This window comes from Meles meles, chromosome 1 (assembly GCF_922984935.1).
Source record: "Meles meles chromosome 1, mMelMel3.1 paternal haplotype, whole genome shotgun sequence".
NCBI classification, from domain to species: domain Eukaryota; kingdom Metazoa; phylum Chordata; class Mammalia; order Carnivora; family Mustelidae; genus Meles; species Meles meles.
In genome coordinates, this window is record NC_060066.1 from 160,752,672 (window position 1) to 160,768,699 (window position 16,028).

A 16,028-nucleotide genomic window follows, 5' to 3' on the forward strand; every position below is an offset into this window, starting at 1 on the left:
ACGGCAGAGAGGCAGGCAGAGAGAGAGGAGGAAACAGGCTCCCTACAGAGCAGAGAGCCCGATGCGGGGCTCGATCCCAGGACCCTGGGATCATGACCTGAGCCGAAGGCAGAGGCTTTAACCCACTGAGCCACCCAGGCGCCCCTACTGATAGTTTTTGAGTCCCTCTCATCATAATAAATAGTATCACCAACCACCCAGGGGATTGAGCAAAAACAAAAACAAACCAAAAAAGCCCCCAAAACAGAATGCCCACAAGTCACTTTCTTTGCCTCATCCTACATACGCAGTCATGAGCAAGTCTTCTCAGTCATCCAAAATATATTCCAGATTTGTTCTTCCACCCCTCTACTTGCATTTGTGTCACCCCTGTCCAGGCCACAGCAATCTCTTCCCTGGACCGTAGTAATGGCTCCTAACTGGCCTCCACAGTAAGCCATTCACCCAAGTGAGCTTCTAAAAGCAAATATTAGCTTTTGCTTTCTTCTGCCTCTTGGTTAGTGTATAGAAATACAACTGACTTCTGTGTGTTGGTTTTATATCCTATGGCTGCTGAATTCCTGTGTCAGTTCTAGCAAATTTTTTGGTGGAGTCCTTTGGGTTTTCTACATAGAGTATCAGGTCATCTGGGAAGGTCATCTTCCTAGCTGAATTGGATGCCTTTTATTTCTTTTTGTTGTCTGATTGCTGAGGCTAGGACTTCTAGTACTATGTTGAAAAACAGTGGTGACAGTTGGACATCCCTGTCATGTTCCTGACCTTAGGGGAAAAGCTCTCAGTTTTTCCCCCATTGAGGATGATATTCATTGTGGGGTTTTTGTATATGGCTTTATTGATATTGAGGTATGTTCCTTCTGTCCCTACACTGCAGAGGGTTCTTATCCAAAAAATGATACTGTATTTTGTCAAATGCTGTTTTCTGCATCTATTGAGCAGATTTATATGGTTCTTGCCCCCCCCCTTTTTTATTAATGTGGTATATCACAATCCTATAATTCTCCTTTTTGGTGGGGTCTTTGTTTGGTTTTGGGATCAAGGTAATACAAAAGAGATGAACATAGGGAAAGGGAAGGAAAAAATAAAATAAGACGAAAATTTAGAAGAAGGCAAACCATAAGAGATGCTGAACTCTAGGAAACAAACTGAGGGTTGCTGGAGTGGAGCTGGGTCAGGGGAAGGGATAACTGGATAATATGGGCATTAAGGGAGCACTTGATGGAATGAACACTAAGTATTATATGCAACTGATGAATCACTAAATTCTATCTCTAAACTAATTAAAAACAACAACAGCAACAACAAATGTCAGCATATGTCATTTCCCTGATTTAAACCCTTGGTGGCTTTCTACCACCCTAAAAGGAAAGTCAAAATGCAGGATTCTGTTCCTGAGAGGTAAGATCTAACTACTGCTTTCCTTGCCAGCTCAATTCATCAGTCTAGTCACACTCTCCTTCTCTCCTCTGTTCCTTGAATTCTCCGCACCCCACAGAAACCCTTTGGACTTGGCTCTTCTCTTTTCTTGGAATACTCACCTCCCAGATGTTTGCAGCCACCAGCTCAAATGTCACCTTTCTCCACAAGTCTACTGATCGCTCAATCTAATGTAGCCACCCAGTTATTAGATTACTTCCCACTGTCCGAATATTTTGCATAGCATTTAACCCCACTGGGCATTTCCTGTTTATGTCACAGAGCATCATCTCTGTCCCCACACAGGAGGGTGGTCTCTTCTTTCTCATTCACCCTTGTGTCCTCAGTATATAGAAGCAATGCCAGGTACCTAATAAATGTATTACGAATATATGTGAAATGAACATAAATGAATAAATTACCCCCCTCCCCCCGTTTTAGTAAAAAAGGAAATCATCTACAAATCGTAGAACATCAGTACTGGATACATGTGAGTCACTTGCAAGCCCCTCCCAGTAATCAGGTCCTGCTAATGGCTGAGAACCTCCACCGTGCCCAATGACGAGAAGTGTGAGTGTGTTCTCACAGGTGGGCAGCACAATGGAGAAGGTCTTTTAGAGACATGAATCTGGACAGCACGTGCAGGACAGAATAGAGGGGAAAGGCAAGAGCCAAAGCCACCAGTCAGACGTCTGTTTCATCTGTCCAGGTATGGAGTGCTGGGGCCTGAACTAGTTGCTGTAAAGGGAACAGATGCAAGGACCATGATGGTAGAAGAAATAACAGGGCTGGAGGCAGATTAGATTTGTGGCAAGAGCCACAGGGGAGACCACTGGGAGCTCAGAATCTTGGCACTGATCTTGTCCCATTTATATAAAGTCTGCTCTGTATAAGACTAATGATAGTAACAAGCTGCTGGATTTAATAGAGAACTATAGATTCGTAAATTCATATCGCAGGATTTTCTTTTATAATTTGATTTTCCTTACATGACAATTGTGAAAATCATGCATTCTTTTAAAAGACTGAAAAGACTTACTTGATGTCAGTAACACATTAATGAAAAATGTTGAAGTAGTTATAGCTATGTGCTATATGAATACAATTATTTTTAGTAAATTCAACAAAAATCAGCTGTTGGGTCTTTTCTGTCTTTTTAGCACTTCGAGGACTTGACTGACTTTTTTTTTACTTTACCTATACTTGGTGTGGTCTATTTTTTTTTTTTTATGGCTGCTGTACCAAATTACCATAAATTTAGTAGCTTAGACACAGTTCTGGAAGTCAGAGGTCTGGCACTGGCCTCACTAGGCTACACAGAAGGTATAGACAGAGCTGCTTTTCTTTCTGGAGTCTCTATGGGGAAAATTCATTTCCTTGCCCTTTCCAGCTTTGAGAGGTGCTGTGGCTGGTGGCCCCTTCTTCCATCTTCAAACCCAGCAACACTGTCTCTTTCTAACCCTGCCTCCATCATTGAATGTTTCTCTCTGACCACAGTTGGAAGAGGTTCTCCATGTCTCAGGACCCCTGCCATTAGACTGGTCCACACAGAGCATCCAGGACAATCTCCCAATCTCAAGGTCCATAAGCATATGGCAAAATGTCCCTTTTGCCATGTAAGGAAGCATATTTGTGAGTTTTGGTGGCTGGGGTACAGACATCTCTGAAGGGACATTATTCTGTTAGCCACGTGTGGTATCCCATGGTTACTACTTTTACCTATTAGAAGGATTTTTTTTTTTTTTTAACATTGCCAGTTTCCTCTTTTGTGGCTGGATTCTCCAGTGGCTACTCCCTGTCATGGGAGGAAGAGGCAAACCAAAAACTTGACTTGATCACTTTTATTGCCAGAGTTTTAGAAAGGCATTTTATTTCATTTATGTGTACCCCACCTTGTCCTAGGAGGACTTTAAGGACCATTATGAGTCCTTAAGAACATGATATGGATGATGTGTCAGGTGCAGAAACATGGCTTCCTCTCTTTACCTCTTTTCACGAGGACCCTCTTGCAACAGTAGAGCACAAATGAGCCTGAAGTTGAAGGAGATGATAAAACATAATACTAGGACCTGCCTTATAGGAGAGTTGTGAGGATTAAATGAATTATATTTAATTAACTTATTCATGGGAGGATCCTAACCCTCAAAGCAAGGTCTGGCGTATAAGTTTTAAATAATATATGTTTTAAAAAAAACATATTATTGTGACGATTTTAGAAGTATGCCTCAATGAACAAAGGTCAATTATTTTCCTCTTAGGGGTATAATTTGACTCTTCAGTGTACCCTCTTAGGGTGTTCTAGTACCTCATGGGTTTCATTATGACCTGCATGTTCTCATTCCTGCAGGAATCAGCAAGTTAGCCCATGTCTCTCAAGGTGTCCAAACTTGGAGTAACAGGGGACCTTTCACGCCCCAGAACTCTGCAACATCAGATCTGGCCTGCTCTCCTTTCAAGGAGAGATTCCACGATATTTAGAAATTTAGAGTTTGAGTGGGAATCCTCATATCACCCTCCACATATTGCTCTGGAGATTCAAGATAAAGTTAACATCTATCACTCTGATAGGGCCACTCTTGTCTTCTTCTTCCCTCTGTATTTCCCAGGGATTTTAAAGCTCCCCTATGGCTTTTTCTAGCCTGTGTGCTCAGCCCAGCTCCCTGGTAATCTCCCATTCAGTCATGACTTTTCCTGAGAAAGATAGTGCCCATATCTCAATCCCATTTGCACACACACACACACACACACACACACACACACACACTGAAACCAGTATGTCCTGTCCCACAATTCAGAGTAAAATAAGGCTGTATCACCTTTCTATTTTACTTGAATACTCAAACACCCTCATACCCTATTTGCAAGAAGTGGTATTTTGGGAAATCCTCAAATCTAACTAGTCTAACAACCTCCCAGGAGCTTGCAGAGGGCAGCAATATTCCCAACTGCCCCTTCAATGGGCCTAGGGCTGCCATGTCTTCTACGTGGTGTCCTATGGGGGCTGGTTCTGCCCCATCCTTGCAGTGCTTGCGCCCTTATCTGGACTCTGAGGTTCTAAGTCTTTCAGATGACAGCTTGTTCTCAGGGATGCTCCACTTCTCAGGCTTTTCACTTCTGATGGTCCAGAAGAGCTACTAGGATCAACAATGCACTACGTAGCAACTAGTTCTGTGTCACACATATTAAGGTCTTGATTCCAGGTCATCAGCCCAGATGTCCTCTATGCATGAGGTTGATTTTATTTTAGGAACCTCATAGCCCCTCCCTAACCTGGGTATCAAGGGAGCCCTCCACCCACTGTTCCTCAGCAGCTCTACCTAACCAGGCCTCAGGGAGCAGTTGGAACCTTGGCCCCATGTCTTCCAGAATGCCTTCAGCTCTTATTCAAATCAATTATAATCTTCCTTCAAAATCAGTTTCCCCAAGTAGCAGTCTGCTGTGTGGACAAAATTCCCAGATGCCCTAAACCCAGCACACCAATTGCCTATTAGCCCAATTCTAAACTACTTAAAGCCAGCAGGGAGAGCTGAGCCTTTCTTGATAATACATATACATATACATTTTGGATGAAAGTCTGAGGACAAAATCAGATAATGCAGTGCGAGCTATTTGTATAGAATACATTTTTTATTTGAAATGTCTAAACATCAAAATACATTTCTTTCATTTCCCCTTTTGTCTGATTTGGGTGATCTCTGGAAGATTTGAATGACTGAGGTGTGCATGCAGAGGTATAGATAGTATAACTTTTCTTTAAATATGTTGGTTGTTGACAGGGCTTTCAAAAAGATATCTTGATATAGAAATTCCATTCTCTTCTCGGATACAAATATTTGTTAAAAGCAAATTGCTAGCAGATGGAGGCCCTTAAGCCCTCCCACAGCAACAGCCAAGTGTTGCTCTTGTGGATAAGTGATGCTCAGAGTCCAAAGACATCAACCTGTTTCCTCCCTTGTGCTGAAAGGAGGTGATAGCTGGATGCATCATCTACCCTTACTTGTGTATTATAGCACAGAGACCTAATGCTTTATGGCACAGGATTTGAAGATGCTGAGAGAAACATACTCCACTCACCAAAATTTCATAAACTGTTAAACAGTTTATGAAACACTTTAGGAGAGGCTGATCCCTGGCAACAATATTCGTGGCCATCTTAATCTCCAGACTGGTCTCCACTGGTCTTTTAGCCTGGAGCTTATTGAAAAACCTCAGTTTCCTCTCCGAGGAAGAACTGATCAGGGGTCATCTCTCTCCCACGCTAAATCCTGTCTGCCTAAGCCAGGGAGAGCAAACAGATTCCATCCAAAGGCCAACTCTGATCAATCACGGATTCACCCTCCACATCTGCATCTGCCTTGACAGCCAAGAGTCATGTCTGCTTAGGCCCGAAGGGGCTTGCACGGGGGTGCAGAGCTTTGTCTCACTCACCTGGGTGTCCCCAGGGTCTCCCTCCAATGGTGCCCAGCTGACAGAAGGCATTCAGTCAGAGTCTAGTGAGTAAATGAGGGGCTGGACTAATTAATCTGCCATCTCCAGCTCGGATCTTTGAAAAAGTGCAGGGTTGTAGACATCACACTACACAAGAAGATGTTAGTTGCCGGACCATCAACTCCCTGGTTAGGGCTCTTTCCCAAGGAGTCTCAATTTCCCTATCTGCAAATGAACAGGAGACCCGCCCTGATTGATCAACAGGTGAGATAATGTGCTGTGCTGAGAACAACCTGTGCCATGTGTATCTGTCGGGGGAGTCCATCAACTCGCCCTTTCTCGTTAGCTTTGCAGAATGAATCCGCTTCTTTTCCCTGACTGCACTTTGGACCTCCTAGAGCTGTGCCTGATTATTTTTCAGGGGCAGCCCCCTCCTGGAAACTATCTTGGGAAGGAGGGCGGAAGACCAACGAGCAGAATCTCCGGAAAGGTAGTTTGCAGCAAATAGAGTCAGGGGTGATGAAATTGTTAACTCCTGGGCCAGATTACACAGTGAACTTTACAATAACATTATAAAAGGAGAACATGAAAAATCTAAGTGCTACACGGTGACATTTAGATATAAGAGGTTTCCAGAGGTATCTCCTTGACAACCAAAGACACTGGGGAGGGAGCGTAACCTTCTGTAGCCTGTTTCTGTCAAAACAAACTATCACTTCATTACATCTGTTCTAGGTGGGGGGCCTATCTGTGTTCCACAGAACATCATATTTATTCATTAGGGCTGATTTCCTACTCTGTTTAAATGATTCAGAAATGAAAATCCCAGGACATTAGAAAATCATATTCAAACTTTTTCGGGCAGTGCTGCAGCTCCTCAACGGAAGGCCCATCTACTTCTCATTCTTTCTCCTCTGCTCAAACCTCTCCAAAAGCTTTCCAAGCACTTAGAATAAAATCCCAAACTCACGTAATGCTGATGAGGCCTGAATGATCTAGCTAAGCCTTACTTTTCCACAAGCCTCTGCTAGTGCCTGCCCCTCACCCACGCTGCTGTGGGCACACTGTTCCTTAAACCGTGATTCCCCACTCCCCAGGCTTCTGCACGTGCTGTGTCCTCCCCCAGGAGCCCACGCTGCTGTGGGCACAGTGTTCCTTAAACAGCGATCCCCCTGCCAGACATTTGCATGTACTGTGTCCTCCCCCAGGAATACTTTTCACCTAGAGATTCACAAGATTCTCTCTCACAAGACTTTCTCTCTCCGTCCCGTGGTGACACGTTCTGTTACCAAAGAGGACTTCCCTGCCGTTCTATTTGAATTAGCAGCTCCTATCCCATCATTATCAGTTCTGTAAGTTTTTCAACGTTTTTCTTCATTGCTTTTACACTGTCAGACATCGTTTTACATATATGTGTATGTACATATTTACATATAGACACACATATATATATATATTTAAATTTGCTTTTGGCTTCTCTTCCTTCCTTTATCAGAATGGAAGCTCCAAAGGCGGGCACTCTGCTTGGATTTCACTGCTACATCCCCACTGCCTAGAGAGGTACCCGGTGTGCACTAGATCAAATGTGCTGAATGAATGAATGAACTGTCTATGCAGCCTACTATGCCATCGTGTTCATCCCTGCTCCTGTCCCATCCCCATGCCCTCACACACCCCGGTCCTTCCCCCTAGAATGCCTTTTCCCTTGTTCCTGGTTCCAGAAGGGACTCTGCCCACTACACAGAGTGGAACTGACTGGGGGAAAAAGGGGAGGAGGAGCTTACCAGGAAAAGGTTGCATCAGGAGAGAACTGTGACAGGAAACACAGGCAGAACTGGGGGAATAATTTGCCTTAGAGAAGAAGGAAAGGAGTGAGGGAGACACAGAGCAGTCAATGTCCCCAGCCCCAGGCTCATGCTCAGATATGCATCCCTGCCTCGGCTTTGTTGCCAGCATCTAGGATGCAGACCTCCCACCTGTCCTCTCTGCCCACCTTCCTATTAACCAAAGTCTATCTTGTCTTGCCTTCCCTTGTCTTCCCTTCATTACCCCCTTCCCTTCCCTTCTCTTCCTTCTCCTCTCTCCTCTCTCTCTCTTTCTTTCTTTCTTTCTTATTATTTTAACAGAAAGGTGGGAGAGGGAGAGATAATTCTGAGCAGATCCCCTGCTGAGCACAGAGCCCAAAGAAGAAGCAGGGCCCAATTTCATGATCCTGAAATCATGACCTGAGCCAAAATCAAGAGTCAAACGCTTGCCTGACTGAACCACTCTCAACTGAAGTCTTTCCTATCTCTTTAATGCCCATCCAAATGCTCCCCACCCAACTCCTCAGAGTTCATATACTCCTTAATCAGGTCCTCTGTCCAGCATTAGAGAGGGTTTTGGGTTTCTTTCATTTTTTTTTTTTCTCCAGCTAGATAGTAAACTTCTTTGGGAAGCAAAAGTATATAGACTTTTGAGGTATGTTTGAATCTTGACTCCAACACTTAGTACTGTATTTCATTGAACCTGAACCAATGTAAGACATAGTGTTATACTAAAAACAAAAAAATACTGCCAATTAACTATAAGACAGGATCAGTTGTAAAATGCATCCTGGCAGAGATCTGAGAATATGAAAAGGTTATGTCAGAGAATTGGTGAAATATGGAGGGTATGTGGTCTTAGATGAGTGGCTAAACCTCTTTGAATTTTGGACTTTCCATTTGTGAAACGAAAACCGTACTTTCCATTCATTCAGCATGTATTTATTGAGTGCTTACTGGCTGTAATTTTTTAGTTGAAAGGGAACAGGAATTGGCTCTGGATAACTTCAGCAACAGGAGATTTACTGGAAGGGTATTGGGAGCTCAGAAAATTAAAGAGAGGCTGGAGAAATGGGCACCAGAGCAACACTGAGGCTTAGGAAATGGGAACTGTGGCAACAGTCTGTCACCAGGAGTGGGGTCTGGTTAGGACAGAAATGCTGGTAGTCAATTCTTCCTCTTGTCCTGGGCAAACTGAGGAGCTGCTGATGGATGGAGCCTGCCCTCTGGTGTAGGGAGCCCAGCCAACATCGGCCTCTTTTGAGGCTCAGACAAGCACCTGAATTCACCAACCCATCAAAGCGACACACAACAGGAGAGAGAGAACGCCCCCAAAGTCATTCGGGGCACTGTCAGGAAGGGAGGGTAAGTGGGATGGAAGATATGTGACAAAACAAAAGGCAAGAGAAAGATAAATATCACAGAGAGCTCCTAATATGTGCCAGGCATGATGGCCCCAAATAGTCATGGTTCCTGATTTCCGTAGGGTTAATATTCAATAAAAGAGACAAGAATTACAGGGTGGGTGGGGGAAGATACTTTCGATGAAGAAGACAAGAGATTGCTGTGAGAGAGAATAGATGGGGGGACATCCTGCTTGGCCAAGTCCTGTGACCCATTTTCAGTCCTCATTTTACATGAACTGTCAAAGCCTAGACATGTTTGATCACTCCCTCTCTGTGAACCCTTTTCTTCACTTGGCTTCAAGGAGATGGAGTCCTCATGGCTTTCCTCCTCCTTCACTAGCTATTCCTTCACCTTTGCTGGATGCTTCATCACTCCAACTCCCAATCCTTATGTGCTAGTAGACCCCAGGGCTCAGCCTTCAGACTCCTACTCCATCTATACCCACTCCTCTGATAAGTCCATCCAAGCTCACGGTTGTAAATAATGTCTGTGCAGTAAAGATTGATGAGTGTGTTTATCCAGTCAGAACCTCCACACCAGATGCCAGACTCCCGTATCCAGCTCATGTCTCCACATCTCCACTGAGGTGTCCCATCAGAGGTTCAAACTGATGATGTCTAAATTGAGTTCTTTGTCTTTCTCCTGCCAAGTCTTCCCCCTAGTCTTCTCTGATGTAGGCAATGGCAGCACTTCCCACAAACCTTGATCTCATCTTTGACTCTGGTCATTCTATCACATCCTACAGCTAATTCATCAGCAAACCGTGCTGGCCCCAAATCTGACCACTTCTCCTGCTTCCACCACCACCACCACCCTGGCGGAGCCTAGAGTCAGGTAACAGCCCCTAATAGGCCAGTCTGTTTCTGTCCTTGCCCCCACTACATTCTGATCTCAACACAAGGCCTTGAGTGATCTTTTAAAAATCTAGATCAGGGGCACCTGGGTGGCTCAGTGGATTAAAGCCTCTACCTTTGGTTCAGGTCATGATCCCGGGGACCTGGGATCAAGCCCCGTGTTGGGCTCTCTGCTCAGTGGGGAGCCTGCTTCCTCCTCTCTCTCTCTGCCTGCCTCTCTGCCTACTTGTGATCTCTGCCTGTCAAATAGATAAAATCTTAAAAAAATAAAATAAAATCGCACCACCCCCAAACACACACACAATACACACAACACATACACCTTTTCCCAATTCCCCATTTTATTTTCTCCATGCCAGTCATCACTCCCTGGCATATTATCTATTTTCTCTCCGAGTGTTTTCCCTACTAGAATGTAAACTGCATGAGGCTAGCACTTTCAGGCACTGCTCACAACACCGTCTGGCACCTGGATGCTCTCGGTACATGACTGTTGAATAGACCAAGTTGTCTATCCCACGTGGCAGCATCGTGCATGACACCCTGCCCATTTAGAGATCTTTAACATAGAGAGAAAAAACGAAGATTCTTTTTGCTACTTGCAATACAAGCTAAAGACGAAAAAAGTCTTTTCCTTCCCTCCATAATGAAGGTATATTTCTATTCCCTTCTCACCACATTTTCATTTCCCCTGCAGGATCCCCCATGTGAAATAAAAGGAAGCCAAAAACACCTCTAAAGCAGTGTTACTGTATAATAATGGTAATAACTGGTGGCCTTTCTGAAAATACAGTTTTAAAGCATCCAGATATTTTGGGCTTTTCTAAAGGAAAATGAAGCACCTGGTGGACTGAGCTAGTAGTAGGGAAGGAGGAAGATGAATACGGTGGGGGAGCTGGCTGACCTCTGCTGTAGAAAGATTCCCTGTGGCTGACCCAGGGGCCCACTAGCATGGAGCTGACTTCTTCCTGGGACAGATCTGAGCTGTATTCCAATTGCATCAGCCCCCAAACAAAATGAGCGCTTGGACCTCTCCCACCTGGCAGGCTGGGAATATATCATTATAAGTCTGCAGATAGCAATTGTACACGTTTCAGTAGATTACGAAAAGCGACTCAACAGAGAGTAATTGAATTCAACGCGGAGTGTTAGGAAGGGGTTGATTTTCCAGCGTTTGTGTTCCTTTTAGGAGCTTCCTCCCTCTCCATCTTCATGGTTTGCCTGTCAAATCAGACAAGAGGATTGCAGAAGGACTCTGTCTTTCTGTAAATGCAATTGGCAGGGAAAATTACTAAAGAGGAGCACTTGCCATAAGGCATAGCTTCAGGGGACCTGGAAGGGAGTCTGCCATCTTGCTGTCACTCTTAGGAGGTCATGCCTGGAAGGCTGCCTGTGACCAAAGCTAGAAAAGGGTAGGGCCTTAAGGGAGGGAGATTGTGGGGATAATATGCCCATAAGATCACCAGGAATTAGGTGCTTGCTTTCTACCAGGACCGTGTTAGTCCCCTCATAGGCAGGCATTATCCAATTTCATATTTGTGCTAACCACGTGAGCTTGGTGCGAATCCACTCACCATTCTACGAGTGAAGAAAGAGGGTCAGAGAGGTTATGTGAGGCTTCCAGTGTTACTCATGGACTAAGACTAAGAGCACTTTGAGTTAAGGGACTTTTTGTGATATGAAGCACTAGCCCCAGAGAATGCACGCACCCACACAAGCTTGTCTCCTTGTAAGAGGTCACAGAAGGATCTTGCTCATAAGGCTGCCTCTGCCTGTGCATGTTTGCTGGAAGAACTCAGCAGACTGGGCTGTACTCGCACTGATCTGACTAGACTCTGTGTGCCCCTGAAGAACCAACCTTGATGTAGTGCAGAAGGTATGGTTTCTAAATCTGGGCTTGTATAAAGAAATATTGCCATCTGGTGGCCACCTGCCCACACTTCTTGAAAACTGAAAATTCTCAGAAGCAAGGGGAAGAGGGACATCTTCTGAACTTGAGCTGTTCTCTTGTAGCTTTTTGGCCCTGGTTGTGGGACCCTTATATGTACTGCACCATTAAATAGGCTTATTCTTTTTGTGCGCTCATATCAGTGTTCAGAATTGATGTTCATCTAAAAATAACTTGACCACTATCCACTGCTTCTACCGCTAAATCAAGTCCTCACATTTTTGCCATCATGGTAAAGGCATATCCATCAACCCAGCTGTTTAATCAAGCAACCTGGGAATTGTTTTTGATACCTTCTTCTTCCTCACCTGCCCTGCCCCTCACCCTCCATCCCAACATACAGTCCCTTATCAGTGTCTTGTCAGTCCTATCTCAAAAATATACTTCAAAGCTATCCACCGATCTCTCCATTCCTTTAGTTACAATGCTGGTTCAAACCACCATCTCTTGCTTGGACTTATACAGTAGGTTCTTAACTGATTTTCTTGCTTCTTATCTGGGTTCTGCCTGTATTGTGAAACTCAGTTCACATCACTCTCCCACTACTGTTCTGCATTCCAGTGACACCGCTGTCTTTGGATTTATATAACATCCCACCCTCCTTTCCACCTCAGGACCTTCACACATGCTGTTCTCATTGTCTGAGTTGCTCTTGGCCCTATAGCACTTGAATATTACCTATTCATTTTTCAGGTATGAATTGGAAGTATTTGACTCTTAGTGTAAATTATCTCCATTTTTCTTCATTATGAATCTTTTTAATTTTTTTCTTTTAGGGAACATGACTTTTTATAATTATACAGTGTATATATCTGTAATTATACATACATCCATGTATTTGTTTTTTAAAAAGGTTTTTCAGTTCTTCACCTACCTTATGATTGTGAGTTCCATGAAGGAAAGAGCCATATCTGTTTAGTTAATCTTTGTATCCTTGGTGCCTAACACAGAGTTATATGCATAGGAGATTATTTTTTTAAAGATTGCAAGCTTATTCTTTGTTTTTTAAGATTTTATTTATTTATTTGACAGACAGAGATCACAAGTAGGCAGAGAGGCAGGCAGAGAGAGAGGGAGAAGCAGACTCCCTGACGAGCAGAGAGCCTGATGTGGGGCTCAATCCCAGGACCCTGGGATCATGACCCGAGCTGAAGGCAGAGGCTTCAACCCACTGAGCCACCCAGGCACCCCTAAAAGCTTATTCTTATGATCAATATTACTGCCATTGTTAATAATACTACCCCATTTTATTTTAGTGTATGGTTTATTAAAAGTGCTGTTGTTTAGGGTGCCTGGGTGGCCCAGTCAGTTAAGCATCTGACTCTTGGTTTCAACCAAGAGTTCAACCCATCATGATCTCGGGGTCATGAGATAGAGCCCCATGTGGGACTCTGTGATGGACATGGAGCCTGCTTGGGATTCTTTCCCTCTCTCCCTCCCTCTGCTACAACCCCCAACCCCTGCCCACTCTCTCTCTCAAAAAAAAAAAAAGGAAGAAGAAGAAGAAGTGCTGTTGTTATTTCACCAAAGAGGCTATATACCTGGTGCTATGACTAAATGTTTGTTTTCCCTCCACATTCACATGTTAAATCCGGATGCCTGAGGTGGTGGTATTAGGAGGTGGGCACTTCAGTTGAGTCCTGGGGCAGAGCCTCATGAAGGGATGGATTAGTGTCCTTATGTAGCCTTTTCTTTCTGTGATGTGAGGATACTAAGAGAAGATGGCCAGCTATAAACCAGGAAAAGGTTCTTTGTCCTCATTCAGAATCCAACCATGCTGACTCCCAGCATCCAGAACTGTGAGGAAATGAATATTGGTTGTTTAAGTTATCCAATCTATGGTTTTCTGCTATAGCAGCCCAAACTTAGACAAATGGCAAGTAAACACATGAAAAGATGTTCAACGCTATTAGGTGTTAATAATCTCTTTACCTGAGGAAATAACTTTTCACTTGTGTTGTCCTTTGCAGTTATACCAAACTGCATGCCTTTGTCACAGCCACTCCTGCCCAACAGAGTGCCTACTTCCTCCTTTATACATAACCAAAGGGTCCACTGAAGGATGTCCCAGACAAGAGCAGTTCTTTCCCACCAATAAACCTCTGAGAATAATGTTTTCAAATTAGGTTCCCAATCCATTGGTGAGTCAAGAAACCCACTGAGTGGGCTGCAACTGACATTGATTTAAAAGATGAACTAGAGAAAACCAGCCACAAGAGATGTTTGCAATATTGGCATTTTTATTTCCATGAAACAGAAACATTCAGAAGGGTACTTATGTTTCCTTCTCCCCACTTGTCTACCTCAACCCGCAAAAAAAAGACAACACTTCTGCTCAGCTTTCAGGAGAGAGAGCATTCCTACCCATACCCGCAGCCGCTCTGTAGGCCCCCTCACAACTGGCCCAAGGAGGAATCTAGAAGGTGCTACCTAGTCCAAAAGGCTGGAGCCTAACTGTACATCCCCATGAAGCAGGAGGTAAAAATGGTGCTCGATGTGAGCATCCTTTTCTTCTTCATGCAGCTACGTGCGGTGGCAGTCTCACTCTGGGTGTTCCTTGAGAGTAGGCCCAGCAGTCCTTGTGCTGTCTGTCCAGATTTTTGGTCTGCAGTGTGAAGGTGAGGCGGGCCAGCCCTTTTCTCCTGCGCAGTGGGTTAGGTGAGTGAATTAGAACCTGCTGTGCAGGTCTTGCTGTTCTAGACTCAGCCAGTCTAGAGGGAGTAGAAACCCCATCTTGGCTTCTAGACCCAGCCCTCCAGCACAGCCAACCAGACATCCCTTCCCATCAAACACATCTAGTTCTGTGTTTTCGGATTGGCTTTCAATGTAGATATTTAGCTCCCTTGGCAGGAGGCCTTGGAGGTTTGTGGCACCAGAACTCCAAACTGCCTACAAGAAATACCCAAGGCCTTGATAATATGTAAACCATGAAATGATTATGAGATATGTAAATTTCATGAATATTTAAAAACTTAACTCACTTGCTGTAAGACTTTAGGCAAGTTTTTAATTTTTCTTAGTCTTGCATTTTTAATATAAGGTAGTAGACTTGATATGTCATCCAGAGTGACAATGACAGTGCCCAGCTCATAGGGCGTTAGTAGAGATTTCATAAGATAATGCAAACAAAGAACAGTGTCTCGCACACATAGCACATAGGCATATCTCATCATGGATATCAAAGCAAGAAAAATGTGAAGGTCAATAGTAAAAATAAAAGAAGAGAAAAATATGATTCAGGGAAGAAGAAAGTTAAATGAGACATATTCTTAGGACCGAGAGAGAGAGAAAAAAATGTGTCATGAGAATAGAGACCTAGAAATATTGAATTTTATGTAAGTTCTCTGGGATCTTATTCTAAAGTCAAGCCATACAGCCTCCCAGAGATGGGACTATCAGACCATCAGAACCTGATACTACCACCATGCAGGCAAGCGCCGTTTTTACCTGTCAAGTAAGCAACTTTGTGCCCGTATGGAGAGTTAATGACACATGGTTAAACATAATTAAGGGAATGCAGAATTAGCTCTATTCCTTCCCCAAATCCCACTAAAATAACATTAGATGAAAAACAGCACAGCATAAGTCACAAGAACAAGGAAAATGAGAGAGAAGACTAATGCGGGCAAGAAAGAGTACATGAACAAGTGAGGCAGCTGACAGCAGAAGCAAGCAAGCTGAAATCCAAATGTCTGCAAAGGGGAGGGGTGAGCTAATACAGAGCCAGCTGGTTCGTCCCACCAAGATCCAGAAAGGCTCAGGAATTGGAGGCACCAAGTATTTTTGATGATAGGGATGTGAAGTGGGCCTCAAAATTGGATTGGTTGAATCCACATTCCTGCCACTTCCTTTTGCAGCCAGCCAGCCAGCCAGCCACCCACTTTCCCTCCTTCAGGCAGAATACTGGAAATGTATTCTATTAGAATGTAAGCTCCATGAGGGCAGGCATTTTCACCTATTCTGATTGCTGGTGGGTTTGATTGCAAGCACCTAGAAGTATGCCTGGCACCAAGTGCTAAGGAGATACCAGGTAAAGAGTTTGTTGAATGAATAAATGATCAGAAATCCAAAGAGTATGGACACAAGCTGCAGATGAGTAAAGGTACTCAAAAAGAAAGATAAAGTAAAAATCTAGATTTTAAAAGCAAAACAAAACAACAAAAATCATGATGA